Source organism: Triturus cristatus, chromosome 3_1 (genome assembly GCF_964204655.1).
Source record: "Triturus cristatus chromosome 3_1, aTriCri1.1, whole genome shotgun sequence".
Taxonomy (NCBI): Eukaryota; Metazoa; Chordata; class Amphibia; order Caudata; family Salamandridae; genus Triturus; species Triturus cristatus.
The window spans coordinates 873,165,732-873,187,890 of record NC_140583.1 but is presented as its reverse complement, the minus strand read 5'-3'; the positions used below and the strand labels follow the sequence as shown (position 1 = coordinate 873,187,890).

The 22,159-nt window shown below is 41.3% G+C and overlaps 1 protein-coding gene and 1 long non-coding RNA gene across 5 annotated transcripts in view; one reads left to right on the top strand and one right to left on the bottom strand.

The window, feature by feature from the left end:
- Positions 1-22,159, bottom strand: part of LOC146861215 (uncharacterized) — a 170,430-nt gene that overhangs the window by 33,198 nt on the left and 115,073 nt on the right. The gene's annotated exons all lie outside the window — the stretch shown is intronic.
- Positions 1-22,159, top strand: part of KLHL23 (kelch like family member 23) — a 141,567-nt gene that overhangs the window by 108,034 nt on the left and 11,374 nt on the right. The window lies entirely within an intron of this gene.

Below are 22,159 nucleotides of genomic sequence, written 5' to 3'. Positions count from 1 at the left end.
TCTTGTGTTGTGTGCTTTCACTTTTGAAAACGTTAATGAAGATGTGCCTGAGCCCTGTCTCTTAAGGGCACCTCTCTCATCTTGTTGTTTGCAGCTAAGGCCCAAAAGAGTACAGGTTGGCACGTGCGTTCCCTTTATACTGCGATTATCCAGGATTGCGTTATTTTTTTCTTTTCCTTCCCAGTCTCTGCGCACATGTAATTTGTATGGCATTCACAAAGTAAACACCTGCATTACACCATGGACGCATAATGTCACTGCTCTGTATACAGTGAACCAACCAACCCACCATGCACTTTGTACATTGTCATCAAAGAATCACAGGATATAGAGCCTGTGCCGATACTCGAACACTGCTTAGTGCTAGTTTTCTTTTTTCCCTAGAACTGCCGGTCCACCTCGTGCGTTGTCGTGTCCACTCACGTATGACAACATGGTAAAGCTTGCACCCCGGGCCCTTGTCACAGGCCGCTCCTGGCTCTTGGTGTACAGGATGCTTCCTTTGAACTAATCCATATTTCATTGTACAGAGATATTACTGCGCCGTCACTAGCGTGGGATAAAAGAGCCCTGCTCTGCATATGGCGCGTGGGCAGCATGACTATTGTATCAGTACAGACTAACAGTGGCACTGCTCTGTGTTCTGCTCTGGGCACCAAAGTCACATTTGTACCAACCCATTCTGGCTTAGAGAGTTACTCACATAAAGGCTATTTTTAATATCTATACCAAACTACAGATCATAGAGTTGAGATCCCTGGACGAAATTCCAATTACACTTGGTTTCCACTGGTACGATCTACTTGGTAGCATACATGGAATTTAAGAAATCTAAATAACTGATATAGAAAAACAGCCCATTTGCATCAAGGAACCGGAAACAAGTGCTTTGGCATTCCCTTGTTTCTCTTACAAAACATATGTAGCCTATTGCAGTGGTTCCCAAACTTTTTTGACTCCTAAGGACCCCACTGAGTCACCACTGGAACTCGGGGACCCCGAAGCAATTTGTATGATTTAAATTTCAAACGTTAAAACAGTAATTCGAAAAAAATAAGCACGTGTGCACACAACAATTTCTCGAAATACTAAGGATTTTAGGCGCATATTTACAAACCCCTACCACCATGGAAACATCACTTTTTGTAACGTTCGCTTGCCGATAGGGGCTTCGCCTTATTTATAAGGCAGCAGTAAGCCACTTAATATGGCTTAATGCTGCCTTGTAAATAAGGCCACCTTTCGCACAATGCTTAGCGTGAAAGGGGTGGGTAGTGGGTTTTGCAGTGGGCATTCCACCGCAAAACCCATTGATGTTGATGCTGCCCCCTATTCACAGGGGCAGCGTAAATAGGAGGCAGCGCCAAAATTAACACCAGGGAAAACCAGGTCTTAACTTGGCGAAACGAGGAGGAATGCTTTATTTCTCCTCATTTTTGCTTTCTCCATGTGTGCTGCCTTGTGCAGCACACATGGAAAAAGCAAAACGCCTTGGGTTGTTTATGTTCAGGAAGGTGACCCTTCCTGCACATAAACAATCATTAAAAAAATGGCATTTTGTAAATTCCATGTGTGCTGCATTAAGCAGCATACACACAAGTGACAAAACCCCATTTCAAGATTGTTTATGTGCAGGAAGGGGGGGACCTTCCTTCACATAAACAATCTTCCCCTGCACACAGACACCCTTGCACTGTGTTGCAAGGGTGCCTGCGTTGGCGCTACACTGCTAAGTGTAGCACCAGCACAGGGCAAAATGTAGGGCTGCACCATATTCTTGTAAATATGGTGCAGCCCTGCGTTTCTGAAGTGGCGGCGCGTGTCGTTAAGCCACAGAGGCTAACGACCCGCTCCACCACTTCTTTTGTAAATATCCCCCTTAGTATTTTATATTGAAAAAATTTGCAAAAAACAAAATTTTAATGGGAAGGTTGGTGTTGCATCTCTGTGACTAACTTTTAAATGGTTGGTTTTATTTCGCAGTACGAGGCTCCTACTCCTGCCAGGGCCAGACTGGAAACCCAAAGCAGCCCTGGCAAATATTTTCAGACCAGTCCCCATATGGTGCACACCACGTGCATTGAGTGTGCCTGACCACTACAAAGGGGGCTTTGGGAGGCTCTCCCCCCAAAGAAATTTAGGAAACAATGGTGCCGTCTACAACACGTTCATCACTTTACATCACACACATATAGAGACAATTAATCATAAGTGTAAATCGGTGTATAGAAAATGTTACATAAGGCAAAGGGGACTACAAGGTGTAGGATTCACATGTCATTTATACTGGTAGGCATTTTTAAAGAGTGCTTGGTCTGGAGAAGCACAAAAAACTCGGGATTCAGAACATAAGACAGTGGTTAGCATTGACTTTAACAATAAAAATGTATTTCCACCCTAATAAACCTTTTTAGCAGCATCGGGATAATGAAAGACAGGGAAAAAACATAAGTTACTAACTTGTACCATGCAGTTTGCAAGCTGCTCTTTGATGACAGTTTATAGGTCACTGTGCTAGATTACGGTTGTCACTTATGTACTGCACAGTAACAAAATAATCTTTGTGACAAAAGCAGTAACCCACTCGCCTATGCACATAAAATACTGTTATTTAAAATGCATAGTACACGTTCTTTGCAATAGGCAAATTAACCCTCTGTGCTACATTAGATAACTCAAAGCTGCCACAGGACAAAACTCTCATCTCTCTCCAGCAGGTACATTAATCACTGGTGTTATCTTGGCACTTTTATTGTTGCTGGAAAACTGCTAATTATACATGTGCAGTGCTTTTTAAACTGCTGCCCGCGGACCCCCTGGGAAAGTGTCAGGGACCCCTGGGGGTCCCCGGACCACAGTTTGGGAAACACTGGCCTATTGTGAAAACACCAACCCTCCAAAGACTTTTGCAACCGGTGAACTAGAATTTCAAATCAGTTTGGTTGATTTCAGTTGCATCATGGGAACTGGCCAACACTGTCTCATTGAGCTCGTTAATAGTATCTCATGGGGCTGGTTAATAATACCTTATAGAGCTGATTATCAGTGTCACTTAGAATTGTTCCATAGTGTGTCATGGAGATGGGCTAAAAGCTACTCAGGGAACCAGTTAATAGTGTCTCACTGAACTGGTTAATGGCGTCTCATTCAGCTAGTTAATTGTATCTCATGAATCTAGTTAAATGGTGTCCCATGGAGCTGGATAACAGCTCGCAGGGAACTGGTTAACAGGTTTTCAATAGTGTTTCAGGGATTTGATTAACAGTGTCTTAGGAAACGGGTCAATGGAGTAAGGAACTTGGTAACAGATTCTCAAAAAGTTCTGATAAGTTGTGTCTTACATATTTGATTAATAGTACCTTTGGATACGGGTTAATAGTGTCTCAGTGAACTGGTATTATAATAGATAATACTGCTTATTAGTGAATCTCAAGGAACTGGTTAATAGTGTCCTAGGGAACTAGCTAATAGTGTTCCAAGGAATTGGTTAATAGTGACTCAAGTAATTGGTTAATAGTGTCTCAAGGAACTGGTTAATAGATTCTAATAGAACTGGTTAAAAGTGTCTCAAGTAACTGGGTGATTGTGTCTGAGAAAACTTGTTAATAGTGTCTCACGGAATACGCAAATAATGTCCTACAGAACTGGTTATTAGAGTACTGTACAATTAGTTAATAGTGTCACAGGGTATAGTTTAATAGTGTGTCTTAGTATTGGTTATTAAACTGCTATCTACATGTATTTACATATAAATATTAAATATAAAAAATGTACACAGTATTGAATAAATTCATTTTTCATACAATTTAAAGCATACCACAATCCATTTAAGATTACATGGTAAATAAATTAAGAGCCGTTTTTAGGTCTCGCCTGACCCAGCGCATGCGCTGGTCTGGCGAGACTTATTGAGAGGGCTCCAAAAAATGCTACCAGGCCAGCCTAGAGCTACAGTGCATGTGCGCGGGCGCGCGCGCCGCTTTTACCGCGATTACTTTCACTTTCTCTGATGTTTGATCGCGATCACGATCACTTTCGCGGCCACACGGCCGCTTGGCTTGGCCAATAGGTCTTGCTTTTGGGACCTTATAAGTATTTAGTTATGCAACTGTTGCATGGCTAAACTCTTATAAGGTCCCAAAGGCGAGACCTATTGGCTATGCCAATGCTTGTTATATTTGCTACATTATTTGTTAGAATAAGTGGGTTTTGCAGATCTGATAAGCAGGTTCTGAATTTTAGGGCAACTAATAACACACGGGGTATATGCTGTGCAATAAGTTACATAGCCCCCAGATACGTATTCCATGTGGAATGCTGTTAATTGCATCTGAGATTATACTAAATTGAATGTTGCTGTTTTTTAATTAAGTGTTCAGTCATGAACGTCTACCGTTAAAAATGTTGTAGATAGTAATTACTACTGTTTTCCAATGTAATGGTGTCATCAAACCTGAAATTCAGATTAAACCTGCTCACATGAATATCCATTGAAAAGTTTAGATAAGGCAGCATAAACGGCGTAGCAGTTTCAACAATATGAGTTAGTTTATTTTTGTATCACTAAAAGTTAAATCCTCTTCACAACTACATTTTCAAATACCATTCTATATGAGTGATTTTAATAACGGTTCCAAATCCAATGATTCATGTTCTTATAGCTTTATTTGGAATGACTGAAATCTCAATGTATTGGGAAGTGGCATAACAAACCTTGAGGGGGCGACCCTGCAACGTACATAACGGGACCCCACACGCTCTGGACTCGGTCAGCAGCTCTCCGGCGAGGGGCCCGCTGCCCGTGCACAGTGCCAGAGGGGACCCATGGGGGCTGAGGGGGCTACTGTTACACCACTGGTACTGGGGAGAAAGGAACAAAGCTTATGTTGGCTCCCTTGTCTAATGCCAGTGTAAATTGATCCAGAGTCTTCAAGCTCCTTGAACATCATTTTGTTACACAAATGAGAGGTCTTCCCACCGGCTGACTGCTGAGGGCTCACCACTCACCAAGGAACTCTGGATAACTGGTGGCCTGGGAGTCAGGGTCGTCGAACCTCGTTCCCCAGTTCCAAAGTCACAACAAGGCAGGTTTGTGTTGGTGGTACTATGCACATAGCTTGAACCATGCATGTGTGTGGGGTAGGTTGCGCACGTTTCAGAAGCTGACCATCTCCTAGAAGGCAGCTTCTCCTGTAACCCGCTGTCTGATGGGTGGGGGGGTGCTCTCCGCTACCTCCCATACGGAACAGGGGTAAATAAGCTGCATGACTCAGTGCAATGGCAGAAACGAAATGTAGAAACCACTGGGGCACCCCAAAGACCACCAACTCTCGTCTTCTTTGTGGTCTGAAGCCTTAATAAATTGACACTGCGCACGCTACCCTACCGCGGGCTGGAGAGTCTTGGAAAGCTAAGAGATTTCATTGGTATGAATGCTTGGGAAGGTGCCTGCCATTTGTCCACACCGTCGTAACCAAAAGCTGTTACATTACTGGTTTTATTGTTTTGAAGTCATAAATTGTGAGCTGGAATGTGTTACTCCATGGAGGCTGCTGCCTGCTGGAGTGTGTAGAGTAAAAATTAACAGCAATAATGCAACGCAGCTGCGAAGAACGGAAAGCTGCTCTGAATTTTAGATGGCGACATTCACATTTAAAGCAACTGAATTTGCTTTTTGTGAGGTTTTAATTGTTAATTGCCAATTATAAACCTACAGAAAACAAATTCATTGTTTCAAATGTGAAAGTCACCATCTAAAATTCAAGACCAGATCTTCATTTTTTCAGGGATGTGTAACATTGTGCATGTTTACTTTTCCGCTACACACTTCAGCACTACAACATTCCAGCTCCACATGTATGACTCAACAACAATATTGAACTCCATTCCATAGACGCTGTTCATAACTAATTGTTTATCATTCTGTGCAGGGGCACATCTGCTCTCAATGGCAGGTTTTGCGCTATAGTGATCTGACAGTCAAACTGTTTATTGATAGCTACCAAGTCTTCAGATTGCTTGTGTGTGACATTTCCAGTTTCAGTGTACTTACATCCGGTTGTACAAGTGGCACACTACATGTACGAATGTATTTAAAGCAGTAAGATATTGGGCAGTTTTTCATGTGTTCCATTATTTCAATATTACATGTTCATAATTGCTTTATAAACCTTCTTCCTTTCTCACATTTGCTTAAAATGTAACATTAGCCACTGTTTTCTTCAAAATTTGCTCTGGGGAAGATTCCCCCCCCCCCCTTCAAACATCCTTTCTGTTGGTTGGGCTTGTGCGCTCCGCACACTTGCAACGTAACACCAATACCCAACTTTTACGCCCACCACTTTCAGATGTCACCAGCCGCAACTGAAACCAACATGGCAAATTCAATCGAAATCTAGCCCTCTACAGTGGATATATGCTGACAAGAGACAGATAATTTGGAATGTCTAAATCTTGGATACATTTTAATAAAGCTTTTCGGGCTAATACTATTGCACCAACTAACGTATTGTATATGAAATCATCACAATAATGTGTGATGCCTAATTGTATATCATGTTGTACTCAATTCATCATGATAACATTCATCTAAAAGGTAATTATCTGCATAACTTAACTTACATTGTGGAAGAAAACAAGTTAAATCTACCTAAAGCAAACCATAAGTAACTAGTTATCTCTTGAGGTTACAGGCTGCTTTCCCTCCCACTGGGTCTATTAATTACACTGGAATGCAAAAACCATTCAGACATTCACAAAACAACTTACTCTTACGTAAAGCGCCGGAACATACCGGTAGGTGTAGCCATGTGCTTTATAAATGGAAATAAATAAAGCCAATAAAGCTACAAATGTGGACTCAAAGAGCATTCTCTGTCTTCTGAAGTATTCCTTTCCATAGTCACCCATTGAACAGGTGGCTCATCTTAAATGGGTCCCTAAAAAGCAAGTAAACCTGGTTAACCGAAACGTGTGTTCTGCTTTCTTTACCAAAGTCTGCAACTATAATGTGTTAGGATTTAACAAGTCATTCATGAGAATTCAAGAAAAGGGGAGCCATCACCATACACATACTTGGGATAGCTTTGTGTGCATCACTCGACAGGTGGACTAGGTCTTTGGCTTTCTCAGTCTGGAACACAGTCGTCCAAGCTCAGGGGAGCTTAAAACCCACCCTGTAGTTACTACAAACTGACTGGTTCGCTCCCACCTGAATAGGGTTACTACCACTGTATTTTCACTGGAAAAATTTTACGACACTGCATCTGTGTTGCAGTACTGTGTAAAGTGGTGACTGGCTAAACCATTACTTGCTGGATATACAATCAACAGGTAAAGAACTTTGGTTCTTAGTCAGTACCTGGAATGCTGTTACTAATCAATGATGACACATTTTCCTAAGTCGGACAATGGTGAATCCTTTTTTTCATATCCAAGAAAAGTTTTAAGTTTACCAAGGGGCTGCCAACGAACTAACTAATGGTTTAAACCTGTCTTACTTCTTATGTTTGTCATTATGTGTTTTCCGGTTTTATATTTAGTTTTTTTGCCACATGTAGGTTTAGATTCAACCTTACTCATCAAGAACACATGTAAAGGAGGTCAAGACTCCAAAAAACAAAAGCACTGGATTTTTAAAAATTATTATAAAAACGTTATAACTGAAAAGTAACTAATCAACGTTGGGGAACTCATTTCCCGTTAGATCCTGCTCCCGTGATTAAACTATGATTATGCCCTAGTAAAGTGACAGAGTGAGAAAGAAATGGAATGATACAGTCAGTGCCCGTGTGGGCCAGCGGCACTCAAATTTGCAGACCAGCACTAAATTTTCCTCCTCTGACATTTACAGAGAGCAAGAGAGAGAAAAACACACAAAGCTGAAAGACGTAAAAACCATCACAGAGGTAGAAAGCAGGAATCTGCAAGTGAGATAAAGGGAATGGCGTGTCTGGTATGAGATTAAGGAGGCAGGAAGTGGATTTAAGAATATGCAACCTTGGTATTTGGTTTGCTGGCATTTGACTGTACCAGCCGCAGGCTTATGAGCAGAGATTTAGGCGTCGGCACTAATTCCTTTACAAATTAAGCACTGGATATAATGGTTTCTGATACCTACCTAGCTCTGATAATTTTCCAAACAGGGTTCATATGTCATACTCTTTAGCCAATAACTTAAAACAACACAGGAACATATATGAAAACTGCCTTGCTTCTACGCCTAGGAAAAGCCACCAAAAACCAAACCAGAAAATGATTTGAAATAGTAGTAGCTCAAAATCTAAACAATTGAACCAGGTCATTCTTAAACATAGACTACTAAATAATTACTAAGCAACTAGTCTTTTTTAGTATCGTATCGAAACAGCTACACTCAACATTTTAGACGATGCACACCAAATACAGGATCAAAAAACATGTGCATGCTAATCCTGGTAGATTTATCAGCAGAGTCCGATACTTATGACAGACTTCTGAACATCCTCTCAGTGCATTTTGCTTTTGGTGGCATTAATGGTTCTTTAATGTGTAATAAATATTTATTGCTTGATTAACAAAAATCAATGCAACTAAAACATTAATATCATGTATAAAAATAAAAAGTTACGTAGTCAAATTGATATATTAATTAACTACATCCATTTTTGTTTACCTTATTTGCCAATTGATATACAACTGTACACAAAAAGAAAAATGTTTTCAATGGTTACATGCCTTACTGGAAAATTGATACTAAATATACACATCTTTTATCGCAATCGTTCATTAATCATAGAAAAAGTAACATATAATAATCAAGTAGTTCCCAGGGATACATGATTAAAAAAAACTGCAAACATTATGTGCCATTATACAATTAAACTATAAGTGCCTAACTGCTTACACATGGTCTATAGAATCTACTCACACAAACAGCTAAAAGATCTGTCCATCATAGACTGTAATGAAACAATACTGAAAGCTGTAAACATTGTATACCATTGTGCAAATGAACAATACAGTGTCTCTGTGCTTTCATATAATAGTTTGAGCTTAATTATAGAAGTTACCAAAGCAGAGTCACTGGGTCAGACTTGCATAAACATACAAAATGCAGGTGCCAAAAACAATAACCTTATATTATCTGCTCCTTTACAATATCCCATTACAATAGTTATAAACCAGTAAATATAAGTTACAGGACCAGCATGTTTTGGCAATTGTTAAAAATGTAATGATTTGACAGCTCAATGGGATCGCCTCACCCAACATACATAAAATTAGGGCCTGACGTGCAAGATCTTACCCCAGACGTAATAAATAAAGGTTTTAGTAGTGCACGGCGTGTTTTAAGCAATTTAGGACACACACACACATACACACACAATGTGTAATAAGGCTTCGCAGGGCCACCCACACAATCTACAATCAGTAGTTGGCCTTTGTTGTATCCAGGTCGGCGTGCCCTCCTTAGTTGGATATATGCCAAGTCTTAATTTTAAAAACATGTCCTTAATATGAGCCGCAAAAATAGCCGGTCAGATAGGGCTGAATTAGCAGGGACTGATGAGAATTAATCACTAGCCAAGCATGTGTTTTTGCTACTAATGCCGCCTTATCAGCAGTAAGTGAATTAATTTTTATCTTTTTATTTAAGAAGTGTTTAAAATTGGGCATTGTCATTTCTGGAAATCCTAGCTGCAGATCAAAGCTCTGGAAACGTTCAAATATGGGATCTCCAAGCATCCGTGTAGACAGAATGAATTATTTCACACCAACAATTATCTGCTAGGGAGTCAGGATCTGATAAAAACAAAGAATGCATACATTTTAAAAATGACCCTTGTACCACCATTAACTGTCTTTGGAGACCAAACTCCAATCGAATTTCGGCTTGGCCAATTGACCTGGGGAGTCCAAAAACTGATTTACTGGCCTTGATTACTAGTAAGTCCAATAATTTGGCATCTTTCCCCCTTGTAATAGGCGAGCCATATGTAATTGTTGGCTGGAGTTTGGCTCGCATAACTTTAAGAAGAAGTTCATAAGATTGACACCTCAGCGATTTAAGTAAAGATTCAAATGCATAAATTAGAGATGAGGTTTTTGCCCTCAGGACTTTAAAACGCCTTTTAAACAAGACTTTATTATCAATTATTATTAGAATGCCTTGGATAAGGTTGCTTTTCGGGCGCTTACAAAGTGGCCTTGGGAGGAGTTAACAGAACTCAATTCATTTCAATGGCAGGGGTCAGAGCAGGCTGGTAAGGAGAATGAGGTAATGGGTGGTAACAATTTAATAGTCATCACAAGAAGGGGTGGGCTGTGGGAGACGTGAAGCTGGCTGCTCTCTTAGTTCCTCTTGTGATGTGTGCTTTCACTTTTGAAAACGTTAATGAAGATGTGCCTGAGCCCTGTCTCTTAAGGGCAACTCTCTCATCTTGTTGGTTGCAGCTAAGGCCCAAAAGAGTACAGGTTGGCACGTGCGTTCCCTTTATACTGCGATTATCCAGGATTGCGTTATTTTTTTCTTTTCCTTCCCAGTCTCTGCGCACATGTAATTTGTATGGCATGCACAAAGTAAACACCTGCATTACACCATGGACGCATAATGTCACTGCTCTGTATACAGTGAACCAACCAACCCACCATGCACTTTGTACATTGTCATCAAAGAATCACAGGATATAGAGCCTGTGCCGAGACTCGAACACTGCTTAGTGCTAGTTTTCATTTTTCCCTAGAACCGCCGGTCCACCTCTTGCGTTGTCGTGTCCACTCAGGTATGACAACATGGTAAAGCTTGCACCCCGGGCCCTTGTCACAGGCCGCTCCTGGCTCTTGGTGTATAGGATGCTTCCTTTGAACTAATCCATATTTCATTGTGTACAGAGATATTACTTCAGTGCCCAGATTGTGTTTACCCGACAGGGCTGCGCCGTCTCTAGCGTGAGATAAAAGAGCCCTGCTTTGCATATGGCGCGTGGGCTGCATGACTATTGTATCAGTACAGACTAACAGTGGCACTGCTCTGTGTTCTGCTCTGGGCACCAAAGTCACATTTGTACCAACCCATTCTGGCTTAGAGAGTTACTCACATAAAGGCTATTTTTAATATCTATATTATCTATACCAAACTACAGATCATAGAGTTGAGATCCCTGGACGAAATTCCAGTTACACATGGTTTCCACTGGTACGATCTACTTGGTAGCATACATGGAATTTAGGAAATCTAAATAACTGATATAGAAAAACAGCCCATTTGCATCAAGGAACCGGAAACAAGTGCCTTTTAGCATTCCCTTGTTTCTCTTACAGACATATGTAGCCTATTGTCAAAACACCAACCCTCCAAAGACATTTGCAACCGGTGAACTAGAATTTCAAATCAGTTTGTTTGATTTCAGTTGCATCATGGAACTGGCCAACACTGTCTCATTGAGCTTGTTAATAGTATCTCATGGGGCTGGTTAATAATACCTTATAGAACTGATTATCAGTGTCACTTAGACTTGTTCCATAGTGTGTCATGGAGATGTGCTAAAAGCTACTTAGGGAACCATTTAATAGTGTCTCCCTGAATTGGTTAATGGCGTCTCATTCACCTGGTTAATTGTACCTCATGAATCTAGTTAAATGGTGTCCCATGGAGCTGGATAACAGCTCGCAGGGAACTGGTTAACAGGTTTTCAATAGTGTTTCAGGGATTTGATTAACAATGTCTTAAGAAACAGGTCAATAGAGTAAGGAACTTTGTAACAGATTCTCAAAAAGAACTGGTTAGTTGTGTCTTACATATTTGATTAATAGTACCTTTGGCTATGGGTTAATAGTGTCTCAGTGAACTGGTATTATTATAGATAATACTGCTTATTAGTGATTCTGAATGAACTGGTTAATAGTGTCCTAGGGAACTAGCTAATAGTGTCCCAAGGAGAGGGTTAATAGTGACTCAAGTAATTGGTTAATAGTGTCTCAAGGAACTGGTTAATAGATCCTAATAGAACTGGTTAAAAGTGTCTCAAGTAACTGGGTGATTGTGTCTGAGAAAACTTGTTAATAGTGTCTCACGGAATACGAAAATAATGTCCTACCGAACTGGTTATTAGAGTACTGTACAATTAGTTAATAGTGTCACAGGTATAGTTTAGTGTGTCTTAGTATTGGTTATTAAACTGCTATCTACATGTATTTACATATAAATATTACCTATAAAAATGTATACAGTATTGAATAAATTCATTTTCAATACAATTTAAAGCATACCACAATCCATTTAAGATTACATGGTGAAAATAAATTAAGAGCCGTTTTTAGGTCTCGGCTCGAAGGCTACGCTTGCGCAGTCTCGCTCCAAGATTTAATGTTTAGGAGTGGGGCTTTAACCCGCCCCTTTTTTTTACCTCTTCTCCATTGGCTGGCCTCTGAAATACTGGTCAGCCATTGGAGAAGAGCATTGTCTCTCCAAACAAGCCCCGTCTTTTTCGGATTCGGTGGCGTGTTTTTTCGATTCTTTCTCTCCTCTGCAATGTAAACATTCCAGCCAATGGCAAGAGGAGAGAAAGAAAAACACGCCCCCGAATCTGAAAACGCCACTGAGTTTCTCCGAGGCATTTCTGCTTGACCTCGGAGAAAGGCGGTGGTGTCTCCGTATGTTCTTGCTACACCACTAACTGGATTGCTGGAGTGAACCCCCGTGATGTTAATGAAAGTCAGCCGCTCACAGGGACGGTCAGGGTGTGTCCCTGTTCCTCCCGCCTATTTCTTAGAAAGGTTTGTCAGGAGTGCTTGACGCATGCTTAGCGTTGCGCAACATTTGGTTCCAGTCAGGTCGGTGCCATGGAAGTCTCATGATGTTTGAGGCGAAAGGCTGCTAATGAGTAGCTGTGCTTGGATGAGGAGGCAGAGGGCATCAGACACGCAGGAAGAAGGTGCTTAGATAAAAGCTCCTGCTCTCGGTGTACTATAGCGCATCCTAGCCTCAGCGCCGAGTGGGGGTGCTGCGCGGTATTCTATCCGTCGTTGCATAATTATATTAGAACAGAGGATCATCATTCTTCTCTTACGAAAGTAGGTATCGGCGCTTTCACTCTGCGTTTATCCCCTGCTGGGTTGTAGTGTCTTGTCTTTCTGTCATAACGTTGGTGCTTTCAGATCGTTCATGGAAGTGCCGTAAAATAAATGTGTGGCTAGTTAGATGCCCTCTCCACGAAGCAGCGCCTTTCTAATGTGTACTTTAAGCGGACGTATAGCGGGTGTTAAGGTTTCTGTGACGTTCTGTTGCATTACGTTTGAATATCACATGGCGTCTTCCGCTGTTCACGACCTGTTGGTGTTAATGTTGCTTCATTGTTCATTCTGCGGCGGCTGATAGCTGCTCACGGCCTCTGGATGCCGTGTGGAAAGCGCGTCGGAGGCGACCTGTTGAAATTTGTGCCTGCTAAGAACAGGACAGCACAATAAGCAGACCTTATTTTGGAGGTGGGGGGCGGAGATAGACTTTTGGCTGAAGCCTTCCTTGTAATCTGTAGATCGTACTCATTTCCTCCATTTAAACCCTTGGATCACATTACCTTACGCGCTAGCTTGCAGGTGCAGGATGCACGGTGAATAGCTCACCGAGCTCTCCAAGGAATGGGACCTTTGTTCCACCAGCAAGAATGGCGCAGTCAGTGGCCAGACTGCAGGCGCCTCCTTAGCAATGCACACACGGGGGTTGTTCCTTCTCGAGGCCAAGCAAGAAAACTTTAGAAGGTCCGACCGAATCGCGCAAGGAAAATACAAACTCACCTGGCCATCATTCAGTAAGTAAGACAAAACATAGCCCAGCAAGCAGCAGACTCTAACATGATCTTGGACTGTCCAAAACACCACTGACAAGTCCGTCAGCATATAGATAGACTTACTTAATCCAATGTACAAACCGCACCAAACCGCCACAATTGTCTTATAGCAACAAGGGCTCCCAGCGGATTCTTCCAGGAGACCTCTGAGCTATCCCGATTCTCCACGCCGAGAGGATTGAAAGGAACAGCATGACGTACTCTTTGCCTCACCTCGCGCGCCCCTTTAACATAAGCACGCCTATTGACAGCAACAGGTTCAACACTACCGTGTGGCAGAATCTCATGCACCCCCACCCGCACATAGTGAAATATAAGGGTTCTCGCGTCAGGAATAACACTTATGGTTCAGTTGTTTTAGGTGTGAATCTCAAGCACACATTGATGTGAAACTCGGTTGCCCAAAACGTGCACCTGAGCATGGCTTATTATGAAATACGCTGCATGCCTTCAAGGCCACTATATGACGTATCTGGTTTGGGAGATGCTGAGAGATTGACCGGGGGAACAAGAGCAGCCACTGCAGTAACACACTAGGAATTCGCACACCAAGCATTTGAAGGGTGTTTACCCTCTTTCTGTTTGGCCGAGAAGAATACAGTAAAACCAGAAGTAAATTTGAATTTCGGAGGGTAAAGGCTGCTTTCCAAGCTTTTGTACAATAAAGAAAAATGCTGAACCCTCTTATTGCTAGTGATCTGCTGTCTTTGCAGGGCGTGAGCAGATGTGCTTATTATTTGAAGGGTGATGCTCTGTAAAAACGTAGCATAAATATTCTGGCGGGTTGTTAGGATGTTGCCTAGCATTGCTTTGTTCTTTCAAAAATTGCAATTTAGATTTTTTCAGAAGACATCATTAACCATATGACGTGCTCATCTGAGTGTCTAGATTCTGTTATACCAATCTTTTTTCAAAATAACGGAATTTTGCGCTCTGAAGTGTGCCTCAGATTTCAGGGAATCATCTAAAATATAAATAGGTTCAGATTTTTGCTACCAAATCCAAACCATATGTCTTCGGACAAATACACATTCGGGTCTTGGGCAGTTCCAAAATGGGCTCTTTCTGCACATTTTTAGTTCAAGGGAGTGTCCATACTAATTTGAGAGTGATTAAGCTATTGACATTGTAAATAACAATGCAGTTTCTTTAAATGTTTTAAAAACAAAAACATAAACAAAAATACTGTCATGAGCAATGCCAATAGCTCTAACTTTAACAATGCCGAGACCGTTGCATTGTAAATGCTGGTTATATTTGCTACATTATTTGTTAGAATAAGTGGTTTTTGCAGATCTGATAAGCATGTTCTGAATTTTAGGGCAACTAATAACACACGGGGTATATGCTGTGCAATAAGTTACATAGCCCCCAGATACCTGTGGAATGCTGTTAATTGCATCTGAGATTATACTAAATTGAATGTTGCTGTTTTTTAATTAAGTGTTCAATCATGAACTTCTACCATTCAAAATGTTGTAAATAGTAAGTATTACTGTTTTCCAATATAATGGTGTCATCAAACCTGAAATTCAGATTAAACCTGCTCACATTAATATCCATTAAAAAGTTTAGATAAGGCAGCATAAACGGCGTTGCAGTTTCAACAATATCTATCACTAAAAGTTAAATCCTCTTCACAACTACATTTTCAAATATCATTCTATATGAGTGATTTTAATAACGGTTCCAAATCCAATGATTCATGTTCTGATAGCTTTATTTGGAATGACTGAAATCTTAATGTATTGGGAAGTGGCATAACAATCCTTGAGGGGGCGACCCTGCAATGTGCATGGCAGGACCCCACACGCTCTGGACTCAGTCAGGAGCTCTCCGGCGAGGGGCCCGCTGCCCGTGCACAGTGCCAGAGGGGACCCATGGAGCTCGGGTCCCCCGCACCATGGGGGCTGAGGGGGCTACTGTTACACCACGGGTACTGGGGAGAAGGGAACAGAGCTTATGTTGGCTCCCTTGTCTAATGCCAGTGTAAATTGATCCAGAGTCTTCAAGCTCCTTGAACATCATTTTGTTACACAAATGAGATGTCTTCCCACCGGCTGACTGCTGAGGGCTCACCACTCACCAAGGAACTCTGGATAACTGGTGGCCTGGGAGTCAGGGTCGTCGAACCTCGTTCCCCAGTTCCAAAGTCACAACAGGGCAGGTTTGTGTTGGTGGTACTATTCAAATAGCTTGAACCATGCATGTATGTGGGGTAGGTTGTGCACTTTTCAGAAGCTGACCATCTCCTAGAAGGCAGCTTCTCCTGTAACCCACTGTCTGATGGGTGGGGAGGTGCTCCCCGCTACCTCCCATACGGAACAGGGGTAAATAAGCTGCATGACTCAGTGCAATGGCAGAAAACGAAATATAGAAACCACTGGGGCACCCCAAAGACCACCAACTCTCGTCTTCTTTGTGGTCTGAAGCCTTAATAAATTGACACTTCGCAAGCTACCCTACCGCAGGCTGGAGAGTCTTGGAAAGCTAAGAGATTTCATTGGTATGAATGCTTGGGAAGGTGCCTGCCATTTGTCCAAACCGTCCAAACCGTCGTAACCAAAAGCTGTTACTGGTTTTATTGTTTTGAAGTCATAAATTGTGAGCTGGAATGTGTTACTCCATGGAGGCTGCTGCCTGCTGGAGTGTGTAGAGTAAAAATTAACAGCAATAATGCAACGCAGCTGCGAAGAACGGAAAGCTGCTCTGAATTTTAGATGGCGACATTCACATTTAAAGCAACTGAATTTGCTTTTTATGAGGTTTTAATTGATAATTGCCAATTATAAACCTACAGAAAGCAAATTCATCGTTTCAAATGTGAAAGTCACCATCTAAAATTCAAGACCAGATCTTCATTTTTTCAGGGCTGTGTAACATTGTGTATGTTTACTTTCCCGCTACACACTTCAGCTCTACAACATTCCAGCTCCACATGTATGACTCAACAACAATATTGAACTCCATTCCATAGACGCTGTTCATAACTAATTGTTAAACATTCTGTGCAGGGGCACAACTGCTCTCAATGGCAGGTTTTGCGCTATAGTGATCTGACAGTCAAACTGTTTATTGATAGCTACCAAGTCTTCAGATTGCTTGTGTGTGACATTTCCAGTTTCAGTGTACTTACATCCGGTTGTACAAGTGGCACACTACATGTACGAATGTATTTAAAGCAGTAAGATATTGGGCAGTTTTTCATGTGTTTCAATATTTCAATATTACATGTTCATAATTGCTTTATAAACCTTCTTCCTTTCTCAAATTTGCTTAAAATGTGCCATTAGCCACTGTTTTCTTCAAAGTTTTCTCTGGGGAAGATTCCGCCCCCCCCCCCCCCTTCAAACATCCTTTATGTTGGTTGGGCTTGTGCGCTCCGCACACTTGCAGCGTAACACCAATACCCAACTTTTACGCCTCACCACTTTCAGATGTCACCAGCCGTGACTGAAACCAACTTGGCAAAAAAAAATCGAAATCTAGGCCTCTACAGTGGATATATGCTGACAAGAGACAGATAATTTGGAATGTCTAAATCTTGGATACATTTTAATAAAGCTTTTCGGGCTAATACTGTTGCACCAACTAACGTATTGTATATGAAATCATCACAATAATGTGTGATGCCTATTTGTATATCATGTTGTACTCAATTCATCATGATAACATTCATCTAAAAGGTAATTATCTGCATAACTTAACTTACATTGTGGAAGAAAACAAGTGAAATCTACCTAAAGCAAACCATAAGTAACTAATTATCTCTTGAGGTTACAGGCTGCTTTCCCTCCCACTGGGTCTATTAATTACACTGGAATGCAAAAACCATTCAGACATTCACAAAACAACTTACTCTTACATAAAGCGCCGGAACACACCGGTGGGTGTAACCATGTGCTTTATAAATGGAAATAAATAAAGCCAATAAAGCTACAAATGTGGACTCAAAGAGCACTCTCTGTCTTCTGAAGTATTCCTTTCCATAGTCACCCATTGAACAGGTGGCTCATCTTAAATGGGTCCCTAAAAAAGCAAGCAAACCTGGTTAACAGAAACGTGTGTTCTGCTTTCTTTACCAAAGTCTGCAACTATAATGTGTTAGGATTTAACAAGTCATTCATGAGAATTCAAGAAAAGGGGAGCCATCACCATACAAATACTTGGGATAGCTTTGTGTGCATCACTCGACAGGTGGACTAGGTCTTTGGCTTTCTCAGTCTGGAACACAGTAGTCCAAGCTCAGGAGAGCTTAACACCCACCCTGTAGTTACTACAAACTGACTGGTTCGCTCCCACCTGAATAGGGTTACTACCACTGTATTTTCACTGGAAAATGTTTACGACACTGCATCTGTGTTTCAGTACTGTGTAAAGTGGTGACTGGCTAAACCATTACTTGCTGGATATACAATCAACAGGTAAAGAACTTTGGCTCTTAGTCAGTACCTGGAATGCTGTTACTAATCAATGCGGACACATTTTCCTAAGTCGGACAATGGTGAATCCTTTTTTTCATATCCAAGAAAAGTTTTAAGTTTACCAAGGGGCTGCCAACGAACTACCTAATGGTTTAAACCTGTCTGACTTCTTATGTTTGTCATTACGTGTTTTCCAGTTTTATATTTAGTTTTTTTGCCACAGTAGGTTTAGATTCAACCTAACTCATTAAGAACACATGTAAAGGAGGTCAAGACTCCCAAAAACAAAAGCACTGGATTTTTAAAAATTATTATAAAAACGTTATAACTGAAAAGTAACTAATCAACGTTGGGGAACTCATTTCCCGTTAGATCCTGCTGCCGTGATTAAACTATGATTATGCCCTAGTAAAGTGACAGAGTGAGAAAGAAATGGAATGATACAGTCAGTGCCCGTGCGGGCCAGCGGCACTCAAATTTGCAGACCAGCACTAAATTTTCCTCCTCTGACATTTACAGAGAGCAAGAGAGAGAAAAACACACAAAGCTGAAAGACGTAAAAACCATCACAGAGGTAGAAAGCAGGAATCTGCAAGTGAGATAAAGGGAATGGAGTGTCTGGTATGAGATTAAGGAGGCAGGAGGTGGATTTAAGAATATGCAACCTTGGTATTTGGTTTGCTGGCATTTGACTGTACCAGCCGCAGGCTTATGAGCAGAGATTTAGGCGTCGGCACTAATTCCTTTACAAATTAAGCACTGGATATAGTGGTTTCTGATACCTACCTAGCTCTGAAAATTTTCCAAACAGAGTTCATATGTCATACTCTTTAGCCAATAACTTAAAACAACACAGCCTTGCTTCTACGCCTAGGAAAAGCCACCAAAAACCAAACCAGAAAATGATTTGAAATAGTAATAGCTCAAAATCTAAACAATTGAACCAGGTTATTCTTAAACATAGACTACTAAATAATTACTAAGCAACTAGTCTTTTTTAGTATAGTATTGAAACAGCTACACTCAACATTTTAGACGATGCACACCAAATACAGGATCAAAAAACACGTGCATGCTAATCCTGGTAGATTTATCAGCAGAGCCCGATACTTATGACAGACTTCTGAACATCCTCTCAGTGCATTTTGCTTTTGGTGGCATTAATGGTTCTTTAATGTGTAATTAATATTTATTGCTTGATTAACAAAAATCATTGCAACTAAAACATTAATATCATGTATAAAAATAAAAAGTTACTTAGTCAAATTGATATATCAATTAACTACATCCAATTTTTGTTTACCTTATTTGCCAATTGATATACAACTGTACACAAAAAGAAAAATGTTTTCAATGGTTACATGCCTTACTGGAAAATTGATACCAAATATACACATCTTTTATCACAATCGTTCATTAATCATAGAAAAGTAACATATAATAATCAAGTAGTTCCCAGGGATACATGATAAAAAAAAACTGCAAACATTATGTGCCATTATACAATTAAACTATAAGTGCCTAACTGCTTACACATGGTCTATAGAATCTACTCACACAAACAGCTAAAAGAACTGTCCATCATAGACTGTAAAGAAACAATACTGAAAGCTGTAAACATTGTATACCATTGTGCAAATGAACAATACAGTGTCTCAGTGCTTTCATATAATATTTTGAGCTTAATTATAGAAGTTACCAAAGCAGAGTCACTGGGTCAGACTTGCATAAACATACAAAATGCAGGTGCCAAAAACAATAGCCTTATATTATCTGCTCCTTTACAATATCCCATTACAATAGTTATAAACCAGTAAATATAAGTTACAGGACCAGCATTTTTTGGCAATTGTTAAAAATGTTATGATTTGACAGCTTAATGGGATCGCCTCACCCAACATACATAAAATTAGGGCCTGACGTGCAGATCTTACCCCAGACTTAACAAATAAAGGTTTTAGTAGTGCACAACGTGTTTTAAGCAATTTAGGACACACACACACACAATGTGTGATAAGGTTTCGCAGGGCCACCCACACAATCTACAATCAGTAGTTGGCCATTGTTGTATCCAGGTCGGCGTGCCCTCCTTAGTTGGATATATGCCAAGTCTTAATTTTAAAAACATGTCCTTAATATGAGCCGCAAAAATAGCCGGTCAGATAGGGCTGAATTAGCAGGGACTGATGAGAATTAATCACTAGCCAAGCATGTGTTTTTGCTACTAATGCCGCCTTATCAGCAGTAAGTGAATTAATTTTTATCTTTTTATTTAAGAAGTGTTTAAAATTGGGCATTGTCATTTCTGGAAATCCTAGCTGCAGATCAAAGCTCTGGAAACGTTCAAATATGGGATCTCCAAGCATCCGTGTAGACAGAATGAATTATTTCACACCAACAATTATCTGCTAGGGAGTCAGGATCTGATAAAAACAAAGAATACATACATTTTAAAAATGACCCTTGTACCACCATTAACTGTCTTTGGAGACCAAACTCCAATCGAATTTCGGCTTGGCCAATTGACCTGGGGAGTCCAAAAACTGATTTACAGGCCTTGATTACTAGTAAGTCCAATAATTTGACATCTTTCCCCCTTGTAATAGGCGAGCCATATGTAATTGTTGGCTGGAGTTTGGCTCGCATAACTTTAAGAAGATGTTCATACAATTGACACCTCAACGATTTAAGTAAAGATTCAAATGCATAAATTAGAGATGAGGTTTTTGCCCTCAGGACTTTAAAATGCCTTTTAAACAAGACTTTATTATCAAATAAAATGCCCATATGTCTTCACCACTTCAATTGGCCCACCTCTAGCACTCCATGATCTTGTCTTAAATTTCATCGGGCCAATTTTCATGATTTTAGTTTTTCTAACGTTCAACTCCAGACCATTAACTAAAATATAATCTTCGAATGCATTAATTAGTCTTTGTAAACCTATTGGAGTTTGACTCAACAAGATCGTATCATCAGCATATTGTATATAGCTAAGATGCATATCAGCAAGTTTTCGGAGGATGGGCATTGACAGACTCGAAATGCTGTAGCAGAACTGAACTGAAGAAATGTTAAAAAGACAGGGGACAATATGCAGCACTGTTTAAGGCCATTATAAGGTTTAATTTTTTGGGACAAAGTAAAACCATGACCTAGTTTAACCTGAATCCTAGTATTAGTATTGTTAGACTTGGCATCTTTTGGCGTGTTTCCCCTGAGTTTTTGCTTTCTACCCTCCCGGTTTTGACTTTTTTTGCACCGCAGAGGGCACCGCCGCACTGCGACCTTGATCTTACCGACGACGCCTGCTGATGCCGCCACTGAGCCGTTGCTCGCACCGCGACCTGTTGGCTCCGCACTGCCTCGCTTCACGACGACGCCTTGGTATCCCCAACGACGCCACTCCATGCCAAAATTGACGCTGCTGCTTGCACCGTGGTTCGAGGGCACCTCTCGTAAAGTTACACGACGCACCGCCCTATCCCGCACTGCAGCCTTGGCCTACCGACGCCAGCACCTTCGACTCCAGTTCATCAGCGACAACAGCGCTTCAGCAATGACGACGCCGCTGCTTGCGCCGTGACCTACCAGCACTGTGACGAGCACCGCCTTCATCCCGCACCACGACCCTGGTCTCACCGATGACGCCATTCAATGCCGCCACCGAGCCGCTGCTCACACCGCACCACTGCACTTCGCACCGCAGCACATGACGTCTGCCAATGCCAGCGCTCCTGATCTCAAAAGAGAGGAGATCGACCTGCTACGCGTGTGACTTCGAGGGCCCCGACGACTCCTGCACCGACCTCCGGAACCGATGCCTGTGGACGCCGTGTTTTCGGAAACTCAAGGAAGAGGTCGCCGGCGCCCTGCATTTCTAAAAGGTACTGTTTGCGGGTCTTCCCG